Source organism: Saimiri boliviensis, chromosome 15, assembly GCF_048565385.1.
Source record: "Saimiri boliviensis isolate mSaiBol1 chromosome 15, mSaiBol1.pri, whole genome shotgun sequence".
Lineage (NCBI taxonomy): Eukaryota > Metazoa > Chordata > Mammalia > Primates > Cebidae > Saimiri > Saimiri boliviensis.
This window is the reverse complement of record NC_133463.1, coordinates 36,738,495-36,752,791: the sequence shown is the minus strand read 5'-3', so window position 1 is coordinate 36,752,791 and position 14,297 is coordinate 36,738,495. Positions and strand designations below refer to the sequence as shown.

General features: G+C 37.7%; 1 long non-coding RNA gene across 5 annotated transcripts in view; it reads right to left on the bottom strand.

Moving 5' to 3' along the window:
- The window catches only part of LOC120362170 (uncharacterized), a 108,128-nt gene that overhangs the window by 74,675 nt on the left and 19,156 nt on the right, over positions 1–14,297 (bottom strand). For 4 of the 5 annotated variants that reach the window (XR_012514087.1, XR_012514086.1, XR_012514084.1 and 1 more), the window contains exon 3: positions 2,011–2,196. This is a non-coding gene — a long non-coding RNA (uncharacterized LOC120362170). Of the gene's footprint in view, positions 1–2,010; positions 2,197–5,995; positions 14,110–14,297 lie in introns of all 5 variants that reach the window. The other variant, XR_012514088.1, reaches the window with a different exon arrangement.

Below are 14,297 nucleotides of genomic sequence, written 5' to 3'. Positions count from 1 at the left end.
GAGTTAAGAATCTAATTAGGCTGGGCACAGTGGCTCATATCTGTAATCTCAGCACTTTGGGAGGCTGAGGTGAGCAGACCACGAGGTCAGGATTTCTAGACCAGACAGGCCAACATAATGAAACCCCATCTCTACTAAAGATACAAAAATTAGCCGGGTGTGGTGGTGGACACCTGTAATCCCAGCTACTCAGGAGGCTGAGGCAGGAGAATTGCCTGAACCCAAGAGGCAGAGGTTGCGGTGAGCCGAGACCGTGCCATTGCACTCCAGCTTGGGTAATGAGTGATACTCCGTCTCAAAAAAATAAATAAAAATAATTTCTTATGCTTCATGTTATCTTTTATCAGGTCTCTATTGCTTTAAAAAACTGAGCCCTCTCTATTAAAGAATCTAAGCTTTTCCCTACAACTATTTTTAAGTTTCCATATTTGCCTTTAAAATCTTTTGCTACTCTGGTATGGTTTCACAGTTAATCGTAATCCTCTTTAATCGTTTAAACCTTTTGACATTTTTGACAACTTTCCAAAATTAAACTTTTCTTTTTCTTTTTTTTTTTTTTTTTTGAGAGGGCATCTCGCTGTGTCACCCAGGCTGGAGTGCAGTGGTGCAATCTCAACCTCTGTCTCTGGGTTTAAGCGATTCTCTTGCCTCAGCCTCCAGAGCAGCTGGGATTACAGGTGCCTGCCACAACGCCCAGCTAATTTTTGTATTTTAGTAGAGACAGAATTTTACCATGTTAGCCAGGCTGGTCTCAAACTCCTGGCCTCAAGTGATCCACCTACCTTGGCCTCCCAAAGTGCTGGGATTACAGGCGTGAGCCACCGTACCTCATCAGAAATGTTCAAAACGGGATCCTGAAATGTCTCAAAAGCATTTATCCTCTCTCCTTATAAAAAGATAGATCTTAAACTAAATAGGCTTATTTGGTATGCTAAATGTACATGGGACATACTGTCAAATAAGAAATTATGTTTAACATTCTTTGAGCTATATTTACTATATGTTATTAATATGAATATTTCCCAAATACTCGTATTACTGGATTATGAATTATTCTAGTTTCCTCTAATTTTTGACAACTCTCTAAATTAGTATTTCTAAATTTTTCCCATCCTTCTGACTTGCAATTAAAATTGCCCGAAAAGTGAAACTGGACAACCTGATATAAACTTCAGAGAAATCATTCTAAAAGGTCATATGTGGACAACTTTCATGGCTGCTGCAATATAGATCACTTAGAAAGTTCACCAGAATGCCCAATGGCATTACCAGAGATATTCAAACAACAAACCAGGAAAGTCATCACAATTGCCACTACTTGACCTCACTCCTCTATCTAAAGAGGCTTAGAGCCCAACATCTAAACATCTTCTCAACTGACTGCCCTCTCGACTCAAAAAAAACAAATTGCTCCAACTATTGTGTTTAGATTATTGTATTGTATATTAGGCTTCTTCTGTTTTCTTTTCCAAAGAAAAACCTCTTATTTAACACTTGTTTGCTCACATCATCTAGAGGCCTAACTTAGTTGGGAGCCCACCTACAACACTGCCTCCTAAAATGAGACACAACTGTTTAATTGGACTGAACTATTCTCATAACTAAGAGACTGATCCATTAAGATTTGGGACAATATATTTAGATTTGTTATCTTCTGCTTGTTCCAATTAATGTTCTTCTCTTCCTCTGCAGATATTTTCTACTCAGCTACTAACCTGATTCTTCTCAGCTAGCGACTCAGTTTTTAATATGTGAAACTTCTAGGGAAGTTCCTGATGGAGGAAATGGAGTTAAAATATTGACTATTTAATTAAAGGAAGTAGAAAAACAGTAGGTGTATTCTGACCTTTCTGCTGTTTCTTAAAGGCAGAAGATGAGATTCCCATGTGAAAGAAGCCAACATCTTTAACCTCAATAACAAGAAGTCAAGACCAAGAGAAGTTTATACATAACTTGATAAACTAACTCTTATATCTCCCCCAAATAATTTATAGCTTCTTCGTAACTTACTGCTCTTTATCCATATGTAAGTGACTATGTTTCTTCAGGTCTCTGTTTCTTTATGATGCCTCCAATGCTACCTAAAACTTGGGGTAATAGTTTTGTATGCTTTTCTCCTGTTGATCTGTCTTATGTCAGTTTAATTCTTGGACTCAGCAGGAACCGTAAGAAGATGAAGGTGGAATTTTGCTGCCCCTACAAGATCAAAGACATTTTAGATCCAACAAAGCACATTGTATTGCCAAATTACCCTTCAAAGGTGTTATACAAATTTACACACCAGCAAAGTGTGACGGTGACAAGTTAAACATTTTAAAATTATATTAAAGTATTTTAAAATTCTATATTACATATAGAATACATTAGGAGATAAAAATAGAGTAATACAGAATACAAAAACTTATTAAAGCATTAATATTTATGAAAGACTACTTAAATTTAATTTCCACACATCTTTCACCTTGTACAAATTAGGTGCATAATAAATATTTGTTGATGATAATGTGCTTCTTAATGCTGCAGCAGCAATATTAAAATGTAGTATTATTGAGGTAATAAGCATTACATATTTTGACATTGAAATAGTCTGCCTTTTGGCCAGGTGCAGTGGCTCATGCCTGTAATCCCAGTACTTTGCGGGGCCAAGCTGGGCGGATCATTTGAGACCAGGTGTTTGAGATCAGCCTGACCAACAAAATAAAACCCCATCTCTACTAAAAATACAATAAAGGTAGCTGGGTATGGTGGTGTGTGCCTGTAGTCCCAGCTACTAGGGAGGCTGAGGCAGAAGAATTGCCTGAACTCAGGAGGCCAGGTTGCAGTGGGCCAGGATCATGTCACTGCACTCCAGCCTGGTGACAGAGCGAGACTCCATTTCCAAAAAAAAAAAAAAAGTCTGCCTTTTAAAAGGTATTTATAGTAAAGGAAAACTTATAAAAGGTTCACCCTCATCCCTGCATAACTAATATATCACAGTTTTTATAAAGCTGTGCTTCTTTAATTGTCAGAACAACAGCAGTTGGATTTGAATTAAGATGAAGCCAGATCTGAAGATTCTAGAGAATATAATTATAAAAATACAGAAGACAATAATTTGAGCTTTCATTTATTTAGTATCTATAGAAACAGGCCAAGTACACACATCATATCAAATAAAATTTCATGCAGTAGGTATTATTGCCCCTAGTTAACAGAAGATGAAACTGAATCTCAGGCCAGGTACTTAGTGTGAAATCACAGTGGCAGTCAGTCAATGGCAGAGAGGATTCAAACTTTGGTCTCTCTGACTTGAAGCATTTTAAAGTTTATTTTAATCGTTACAGTCACAATTTGTAATTAAATACTAAATCTCCTCTGCACCCAAGCAAAATTCTGATCTCGAAATTACAGGCACAAGACCTAAAGAAAATACGTCCAACATGTAAGACAAATGATTTACATCTCATAAACAAATCACTCCCACAGACAAAGCTAATGATAGTCATAGATATGACCAGGCAGGTGTGGGAACATAAATACAAATTGCTAATTAATATTTAAGTAAATATTTTAAAACATTTCATCTTACCAATGAATGGGGAACTGCAAATTGAAGATACCACTTTTATTTATGAGATAGACAAAAATTCAAAACATCACAATGGAGGACAGGATCTATGAATTAGTACCTATAAAAATATGTATTACTATTTTGGGGACTATAAAATAGTACCTATTTTTAAAAAGTCAAAATACACATACCTTTTGGCCTATTGGGTGTATTTCTAAGTATGTCTCCTATAGAAATAAGCACCCACATGAACCAGGGTGTATGTTTGAGAATATATGTGTGCCTATCTATTTATCTCTTTTTTTTGAGACAGAATCTTGTTCTGTTGCCCAGGCTGGAGTGCAGTGGCACCATCTTGGCTCACTGCAACCTCCACCTCCTGGGTTCATTCGATTCTCACCCCTCAGCCTCCCGAGTAGCTGGGATTACAGGCATACATCACAACACCTGGCTAATTTTTCTATTTTCAGTATAGTCGGGGTTTTGCCATGTTAGCCAGGCTGGTTTCAAACTCTGGGCCTCAGGTGATCCACCTTCATCAGCCTCCCAAAATGCTGGGATTACAGGCATGAGCCACTGTACCCAGCCATATGTTTGAGAATATTTAAAACAGCAGTGTTGAAATTATAAAGAATTAGAACAAATTTAAAGTAAATCACTTGGGGACTGATTAAATAAACTGTGGCACATTCATTAGAATATAATTCACACTTCTACAATAATACAGTAGATGTACAAGTAGTGGAAGGATATCTGTGATACGTTACTGAATAAAAAAGCAAATTGCAGAATAATGTGTTAGTTATGATACAATTTGGTTAACAAAAATAATGTATGTCTGTATTTTATAATGAAAGGTATAGCAGGATAGAAATTGAAGTGTTAAAAATGGTCACATCTGGCTGGGTGTGGTGGCTCACCCTTGTAATCCTAGCACTTTGTGAGACTGAGATGGGATAATTACTTGAGCTCTGGAGTTCAGCCTAGGTAACATAGTGAGACCTTGTCTCTATTTTTAAAACAAAAATTAAAAAATTAAAAATTAAAATAAATTGGTAATTTTAAGGACGGAAAGGTGCAGAGAAAAGTAAATAAACATCGTAATTTCGGTAAAATTTAGTAATTTTCAACTACTGTCATCTTTTTAAATAAAAATATTTTTAAGGCTGGGAGCGGTGGCTCAAGCCTGTAATCCCAGCACTGGGAGGCCGAGGCTGGTGGATCAATAGGTCAAGAGATCGAGACCATCCTGGTCAACAAGGTGAAACCCTGTCTCTACTAAAAATACAAAAAACTACCTGGGCATGGTGGTGCGTGCCTGTAATCCCAGCTACTCAGGAGGCTGAGGCAGGAGAATTGCCTGAACCCAGGAGGTAGAGGTTGCGGTGAGCCGAGATCGCGCCATTGCACTCCAGCTTGGGTAACGAGCGAAACTCCGTCTCAAAAAATATATATATATATATTTTTTTTTTAAGTAAAAAAGATACTTTTATTATTTTATTTTTATTTTTTATATTTTTTGAGAGAGGATCTTGCTCTGTCACCGAGGTTGGAGTATGGTGGCACGATCTCAGCTCACTGCAGCCTTGACCACCCAGGTTCAAGCGATCCTCCCACATCAGCTTCCTGAGTATCTAGGACTACAGGCAGGTGCCACCATGACTCGATAATTTTTCCTTCTTTTTTTTTTTTTTTTTTCTTTTTTGTGAGACTGTGTTTTTCCATGTTGCTCAGGCTGGTCTTGATATCCTGGGCTCCAGCGATCAGACTACCTCCCCCTCCCAAAGTGCTGGGATTACAGGCATGACCCACCATGCCTGGACTGAGATAACATTTTTTAAAAGTGAGAGAAGAACATTCCTAAACGTGTTGCATGGATAGAAACTGATTTGAGAAAAAACTTAAGGAATTAGCCGGGCAAGGTAGCAGGCGCCTGTAATCCCAGCTACTCAGGAGGCTGAGGCAGGAGAATTGCTTGAACCTGGGCAGCAGAGATTGCAGTGAGCCCAGGTTGAGCTACTGTACTCCAGCCTGGGTGACAGAGTGAGACAACGTCTCAAAAAAAAAAAAAAAAAAAAAAAACTCAATGACATCAAGTTAAGGAGACATTGTTGCAAACCATTTAGTCCAATTGTTTCTCCCAATCTGAAGAGGCTATCTTCTGTTTAATCTGATTTTCTCATTAAAATTATTAAAGTGTAATTTATATATAATAAATTTCTTTTTTTAAAATATTTATTTATTTATTTATTTATTTATAGATGGGGTTTCACCATGTTGGTCTGGCTGGTCTTGACTCCTGATCTCAAGTGATCCACCCACTTCGGCCTCTCAAAGTGCTGGGATTACAGGCGTGAGCCACCATACCCGGCCTTATATAATAAATTTCAATCAGTTTTAAGTACACAATAAGTTTTTACAAATGATAGAAACACAAATACACACTTAGTCTTAAGGCTTCTGTGTCACTCTTGCTAAGGTTCTGATAACTCATTATTTCAGGCACATTTACACTTTAACAGAATTCTGTTCACGTCCTTTAAAGCAAGGGGAAAAAACTCTTGTTAGAATTCTTATACCAAAGCACGTTATGTCAGGACAAACTATCTGTGTGCCGTAGCCCAGGTCACTCATGAAAGCAAGATACAAATAAGTATCTGGCCAGGCAGAGTGGCTCATACCTGTAATCTCAGCACTTTGAGAGGCTGAGTGGGGCGGATCACCTGAGGTCGGGAGTTGAGACCAGCCTGACCAACATGGAGACACTGTCTCTACTAAAAAATACAAAATTAGCCAGGCATGGTGGCACATGCCTGTAATCCCAGCTACTCAGGAGGCGGAGGCAGGAGAATTGCTTGAATCCGGGAGGCGGAGGTTTCGGTGAGCCGAGATTGCACCACTGCACTCCAGACTGGGCAACAAGAGCAAAACTCCATCTCATATAAATAAATAAGGAAGGGGCCGGGCGCGGTGGCTCACGCCTGTAATCCCAGCACTTTGGGAGGCCGAGGAGGGCGGATCACAAGGTCAAGAGATCGAGACCATCCTGGTCAACATGGTGAAACCCCATCTCTACTAAAAATACAAAAAATTAGCTGGGCATGGTGGTGCGTGCCTGTAATCCCAGCTACTCAGGAGGCTGAGGCAGGAGAATTGCCTGAACCCAGGAGGCGGAGGTTGCGGTGAGCCGAGACTGCGCCATTGCACTACAGCCTGGGTAACGAGCGAAACTCCGTCTCAAAAAATAATAATAAATAAATAAATAAGGAAGGAAGGAAGGAAGGATCTGTGAGATCTCTTTGAGTCTAGACAAGTACTCAGATTATAGAAGATAAAATTATCCACGGGAATTCCCATTCATATTTCTGCAGAAAGACAACACTGCATATTCAAATTCTTTAATTCATTTCAAGATTGTTTGATTCCAGATAAACAACTTGTTTTTCTGGTAAGACCTAAGTTACCTTAAATAAATTCCTTAATGCTCTTAAAGCAGTGAGAAGCCTGATCTCTAATATAATATGTGAAAATGCATCATCCATTACAACACAATGAGGTTTGCTTTCCACTCTTTCATTTAAAGAGTTTTATGTTAGAACTTGGCCATATATTTGGAGAGGAGGAAGAGACCCATGATAGAGATATGGTCACTAGCCTTCTCAATGGACAACTGGATTTGATACAAAAAGACTTCAACTCTGGGCCAACCTAAACCTATAGTACACTGGGGGATAAAAACACAAGAGTTCAGAATGCCACTTACCTGGTTTAGATGTTTAACTTAGTAAATGCCATGTTTCATGCCTAAATGCTCAACAGGAAGGAATGTAATTAAATATGTCATGATAGAAAACAATAGTGTATACTATTAGGAAATTATTAAAATAAGATTTTAAAAGAATAATAAAAGCAGAACTTTAAAATATGTATGTATATATCTAGTATATGTTTATATGGGTACATATATGTATATTATAGAAAGAAATATACAAAAATAAGTTGTTACATTTAGTAGTATGATTCTTATATCTCTGATTTTTTTTTTAATCTTATTCTGTCACCCAGGCTGGAGTGTGTGGCGTCACCTCGGCTCACTGCAACCTTTGCCTCCTGGGTTCAAGTGATTCTTGTGTCTCAGCCTCCCAAGTAGCTGGGACTACAGGCGTGCACCACCAGGCACAGCTAATTTTGTATTTTTTGTGGAGACGGGATTTCACCACGTTGGCCAGGCTGGTCTCAAACTCCTGACCTCCAGTGATTCACCCATCCTGACCTCCCAAAGTGCTAGAATTACAGGTATGAACCACCAGACCTGGACTCACTTTCTTTCTTTTTTTTTTTTTTTTACAGAAATATGTACACTTTCTCTTAATTTTCTGCAATGATCACATATTACTTCTAAAGTAGAAATGTAAATATATTTTTAATGGTAGAGGGTTATTAGTTTAAATATGTTTAAAAATTATTGAGAATGTTTTAAAAACATTCCAGATATTTGATAAACCCACAATGTTTACTCCTAATAAAATTCATTTTTCAAAAATTACTAAGTCAGTGGTTCACACCTGTAATCCCAATGTTTTAGGAGGCCAAGGCAGGAGGATCATATGAGGCTAAGAGTTCTACACCAGCCTGGATAATGCAGTAATGCAGTGAGACTCCATCTCTACAAACTTTTTTTTTTTTTTTTTTTTTTTCAAATTAGCCAAGCATGTTGGTATATGCCTGTAGTCCTAGCTACTTAAGAGGCTAAGGCAGGAGAATCACTTGAGCCTAGGAGTTTGAGGCTACTGTGTAGCCCGGACAACAGAGTAAGACCCTGTCTCAAAAAAACATACAAAAAAAAAAAAAAAGACAATAAAAACAACCCAATAATGGGCAAAAGATTTGAATAGCTACTTCACTAAAAAAGATATATGAATTCCAAATAAGCATATAAAAATGCTCAAAGGTATTAATAATTCATGAAAAGCAAATTAAAACCACAATGAGATGTCACTATGTATCACTGGAGTGTTTAAAATTAAAAGACTGACAGCTTTAAGTGTTGGTGAGGGAGTGACTGAAACTCTCAGGTATTGCTGGTGAGGATGGAAAATGATACCACCACTTTGGAAAAGAGTTTAGAAGTTTCTTACAATGGTAAACATACTTTTGGCTGATAACTCAGCATTCCCTCAAATAAAACAACATATATCTTTACCCAAAGACCTGTATACAAACATTTAATTTTTAAAATTTGTATTTATGGCAGTCCCAACCCGGAAACAACTCCAATGTCCTTTAACTGGTAAATGGGTTGTGGCAGTTCACATAATGGAATTCTACCTTATAACAAACAGGAGGGCATTCGTGGGAAAGAGGATGCCTGGCACAATGGCTCAAGACAAGAAACAGCTTGGTATATTCATGTAACTAGTAGGATTTCAGGGTTGCCAGAAGGTTGTGTAACGGGTAAGCCATAGTTAAAACAGACTACATACCTTGTAGACTATGTTAAGACATAGGGCTTATATTCTTGGTGAAGGGTATAACTTCTACAGTTGGATTTGGGCAGAATAAGATAAACAGGCAGACACTGAGATAAATAGAAAATATTTGTTCAACGAGCATGAGGTGGCATACTGTCAAGGAATCCTAACCTGTACAGGTACACTACGAAGTCAAAGACAGGAAAAGGAACAGTGGCTTCCTTTTGAATTTTCCACAGAGTGTGATTTACATTTACAGGACAGCTAAGATCTACATGTGTTTCTATGTAATTTCTGCATGTTTGCATTAGATTTACAGTTTCTCTTTCAATGTTCAGGTTAATACGTTATTCAAGTCAGAGTAGTGACTATATTGACACTGTTAGAAATTTGGGGCCGGGCACAGTGGCTCAAGCCTGTAATCCCAGCACTTTGGGAGGTCGTGGCGGGTGCATCATGAGGTCAAGAGATCGAGACCATCCTGGTCAATATGGTGAAACCCCATCTCTATTAAAAATACAAAAAATTAGCTGGACATGGTGGCACGTGCCTGTAATCCCAGCTACTCAGGAGGCTGAGGCAGGAGAATTGCCTGAACCCAGGAGGTGGAGGTTGCGGTGAGCCGAGATTGCGCCATTGCACTCCAGACTGGGTAACAAGAGCGAAACTCTGTCTCAAAAAAAAAAAAAAAAAAAAAGAAAGAAATTTGATACTTTTCAAGTAATGAAAAGACTATTGAGGAAAAAAGAACATAATAATTTCTTCTGTTAATAAAGTTAATAGACCAGGTACAATAGCTCACACCTGTAATCCTAACACTTTGGGAGGCTGAGGTGGGCGGATCACTTGAAGTCAGGGGTTGAAGACTAGCCTGGCCAACATGGTGAAAACCCATCTCTATTAAAAATATAAAAATTAGCTGGGTATAGTGGCATGCGCCTGTAATCCCAGCTACTTGTGAGGCTGAGGCAGGAGAATTGCTTGACCCCAAGAGGTGGAGGTTGAAGTGAGCCAAGATCATGCCATAGCACTCCAGGCTGGGTGACAGAGCAAGACTCTGTCACAAAATAAAAATAAAAAATAGAGTTAATAAAGTTTTAATGCTATTTTACTCCAGGTTTTGGCACAAAAATGTATCTTCATAAGATGAAGCTAAGAAACATAACATATTTCTATTTAATGAAGTACACAGAATTTATAGGGCACCCTTCAAGAAAATTGTTGAACAAATAAAGCCCATTAGGATGGGTTGGCTATAGCTATAGGAGTGTCCCAGATGGAAATCTAAAATAGGAAGAAGCTGAATCATGGTCACCAGGGAAAAGTTGGAACCAAAGAAGCAGAGGAGCTAGGGGAAGCAGTCATCAGAATTGTTCCCAGAAAGACAAGTTACAATAATGGAGACATATTGCTGAGTGCTGCCTCTACACCAAGTTTCCTTGGCAGTCCCGAGTGCTCTTCCTAGCATGTGAACGGGGTAACCAGAGGGCCATGCTGGAAGGAAAGGATGCATGTCTAAAGGAATGAATAAGTAGGGGACTGAAAAGTGAGTATAAGACAATGAATCAGCTCCAATGGGTTATGGCTCTTCTCTAAGAATATTTAACTAATTGGACTCATGTAATTTGTGGCTGTGACATTTATGTCTAAACTTAGCTCAAAGCATGGCTTTGTCCACCTTGTGTCCCAATTCTGGTAACCAGGCTTCTATTGCAAGCCAAAACTCTAGTGTCCACTTTTACTTAATTCAGATTTAAAAATAGGTCTGCATTGTTCCATTTGTCAGTATCAAACACATTGGTTTTCATGGTAACTCAGTCTATTTAGAACTTTCTTGGCTTTTGCTCTCATGGAATGGAATTCTGACTCTGAGTAATGAATAATTAAATGTAAATGCTTCTGCTAAAGTAGTTTCACTGGCTAGATGCCAAATAATAATAAAGTATTAAGTATCATGCATACCAGTAGTGAATTCAAGTTCAAAGTAATGGCTTGATCCTTTCGGGAAAAAAAATAATTTTACTGCGCTCTAGGAATGATGATCACTTAGAAACCAAATAATATTCGACTAAACTACGCCAACTTATTTCAAGGAGGGAAAAAAGAAAAATTCTTTACTTATCACCATTGTATCCAGGATACAAGTAAATGTTATTATAATGATAAGGAAATGATTAACAAATTCAATCAGAACTCCTAAAAAACAACAATAAAATGAAAGATTAGAAAGATTTGCAAATATTAAAGAAATCAATAGGCCGGGTGTGGTGGCTCATGCCTGTAATCCCAGCACTTTGGGAGCCCGAGGTGGGAGGATCATGAGGTCAGGAGTTCAAGACCAGACTGGCCAAGATAGTGAAACCCCATCTCTACTAAAAAATACAAAAATTAGCTGGTGCCTGTAATCCCAGCTACTTGGGAGGCTGGGGTAGGAGAATTGCTTGAACTGGGACCTGGGAGGCGGAGGTTGCGGTGAGCTGAGATCATGCCACTGTACTCCAGCCTGGGCTACAGAGTGAGACTCCATCTCAAAAGAAAAGAAAGAAAGAAAATCAATGAATTGCAGGATAACATACCAACACAAGCTGATATTAGAAGGACCCCTTCCTCCCAATACAAACACATAGATCAAATATAATAATGGAAGATTTGGATGTAATGTCAAGCTTGAAATTGACAGGAAAATCTCCAAACTAAATTCCCTGCATACAACCAGGAGTTGTAGGGGCTGACCATCCCTTGAAACAGAAGAGGCTCAGCCACCGACCCTGCCTAGCAAAATGCAAAGGAGTTTGCCCTATCTAAACTCTTGGGCAGAAAAGAAGTCACCCACAGGAAGCCAGCACCTCTACCTGTGGAGCCCATGTTCATTTTGTCTACTTGGCTAGAATGATCCTAAACAGAGATGTTTGCATTGTAACTGGTCCAGGTATGGCGAAATCCATCAGTGTAAGCAGAGGCAAATGTGGAACTACCTTGTGGTTCAGATTCCACATCCTGAGTATGTAGTAAGAACACCCAAATCAAGTCCCTGCTGGAGAAGAATTTACAGCTGGAGATTATAATCTGTTTCAGGAAATGAATGAATCACTGTAAGAAAGTATTAGCCAGACACAACAAATAGAAGAATTTGTAAACCAGGGAAGAGAAAAAAGGATATAATCTAGTTGTGAAGATACTTTGAAATAAATATTCGTAAGGAAGGAAGGAATACCATGACAATGAAAGAAAAAGACCATATTTTAAATAAGAGAAGGCAGATTTGTAAAGGAGCCAAACAGAATCCTCCTGCAAATAAAACATATACTCGTGAGAAAAAAATAGTACTTAAATGGATAGAGTTCAAATCTCTTTTCTTTCATCAGTTTATCTAAAGCTCTGATGGTCTTTTGCTGCTTAAATCTGGAGATTAACTCTTAACATACATGGTTTTTTAAACATGAAAGATTAATTTCCCCTGCCACCCTGGAATTGCACATAGAAGACTGGATATGCTTTACAACTTATTTCTGGAAATCGATTGCAAACTCTAGTTTTGAGCTCCGAATGCCACACTAAATTTCTAGCATACTTAGCATGAGTTTTCATTGATTTCTAATAAATTAACATAAAAATACACACAAGAACATTTCTTGGAAATCTCCCAAAAGGACGCTCTTTTTCAAACATTCTAGTTATAATAAAGTAACAGGTAATTAGTTAACCAAATCATTATTTTAACTATGTAGTGACTGACACATATTCTAAAACAAAATTGTAAAGATAGCAATTTACATTTATAATTAAAGCTATTATTTCTGGTACTTATAAAATATGGATATTCTAGTAATGCTAATGTAACTGATAATATCACTGTTACACAAATGAAAATTATCTTATTTTTAAAATAGTTTCACAATTTAAATACCTTAAAATGCCAAGTTAATAATTCTTCTCCTACCATGGAAACATACAAAGAATAAATTATATAATGGTGGAAATTCATGTTTTCTTTCCAAATAAACTTGTATTTGGTATATTTGACATTATAGTTCTTTCCTTAAATTCTATAGAGAATAAATGCAAAATAGTAGTAAATGTTCCACAGGAATGAGTCTTCCAATAAGTCACTGTTACTTCTTAAGTACCTCTTGTGATTAATATCCAAATCAAGAAGCCATTTAACAATGAATATACATACTATACATATGCAAGAACTGCTAGGTCATACAAACTTTTATTAACTGGGGAGACTAATCTTTTAAAAGAGAATAAAGGGCAAAATAACAAAAATATGTTAAATGGAAAAAATAATATCAGTGTCTTTATAAAAAGCAACCTATTCAGTGGCATAAATTTACGTTTTGAAGGCTCTGGGGGGAAATGTGGGAGATGGGTTCATTTCCAAATATAATTTGGCAATGTACCTTAAAATTTTCTCTAATTTAAAAAACAAATTGGCACTGAAGAAGATGATTAGGTAAAAAGAACATCAATAAATACAAAGAACAGTTGTATTTATTCCCTTTTTTTTTTTTTTTTTTTCTGAGACGGAGTTTCATTCTGTCACCCAGGCTGGAATGCAATGGCACAATCTCAGCTCACTGCAACCTCCGCCTCCTGGATTCAAGTGATTCTCCTGCCTCAGCCTTCCGAGTAGCTGAGATTACAGGCATGTGCCACCATGCCCAGCTAATTTTTATATTTTTAGTAGAGATGGAGTTTCACCATGTTGGCCAGGCTGGTCTTGAACTCCTGGCCTCAAGTGATCCACCCACCTTGGCCTCCCAAAGTGCTCCAAATGCTGGGATTGCAGGCATGAGCCACTGTGCCTGGCCAAGTTGTATTTATTCTAAGGCTTTTTTTTTTTTCTTTTCAAAGATAAAATGGATTAAGGGAAGGTAATGTACTTTGCAAAATGCTGACTGGATAGCTTTATATGGCACCAATTACATAGCAATATTTAAATCAAACTCTGATTTAAAAAAACAAACCTGGCCGGGCCTGGTGGTTCATGCCTGTAATCCAAACAGTTTGGAGGCCAAGGTGGGCAGATCACCTAAGGTCGTGAGTTCAAGACCAGCCTGACCAACTTGGTGAAACCTCCGTCTTTAAAAAAAAAAAACACTAAAATCATCAATTTTCCAATGGTGAACAGTCTTAATAACTTTGCTAATAAAGGCTGAGGTATCATTATCATGCAAATACAACTGTGGCACTAAATTACCAGTTAATTAGAATAAACTTGAAAACTAACTTATCAATGCAAATTAATAAATTAGTTATCTTCATATTTA